Here is a 461-nt window from a genome sequence, read left to right as displayed (position 1 = left end):
GAGCGATACACAGAAGAAACGAGGAGAAACCACGATCACACTTCCCCAGACCTGTCACAAGGCACAGGGCGACAATTCAGAGAGAGCTCGTTCAACCTTGTGTAAAAGACCAGAGAAATGTACGTTGCAAAATTACCGGCTTTGCTTCGCCTTGGTTATTGTTATATTTTCACCGTATCATTCCTGCATTTGTTTTGTGTCTGGCTTTCGTTACAGTGTTTTGTATTCTCCGAAATGCTGTAGCGTTGGCGATATTTTTTTTTCTATTATTTGTGGTGTACGTGGGGGGTAGGGGGGGTATATCTCTGTTTTGTGTTTGTTTGTGCGGAATGGGTGATGTGTGTTTGTGTACAAATGTGTGCTTATGTGCGTGAGTGTTTTTGATGCCTGTGATATTCTGTACTTATGTCTGTTTCTGATTGTCTTCATCTGCATATATGTGTTTATGGATATATGTACAA

The sequence above is a fragment of the Penaeus monodon genome, chromosome 19, assembly GCF_015228065.2.
Source record: "Penaeus monodon isolate SGIC_2016 chromosome 19, NSTDA_Pmon_1, whole genome shotgun sequence".
Lineage (NCBI taxonomy): Eukaryota > Metazoa > Arthropoda > Malacostraca > Decapoda > Penaeidae > Penaeus > Penaeus monodon.
This window is presented reverse-complemented; position numbering follows the sequence as displayed.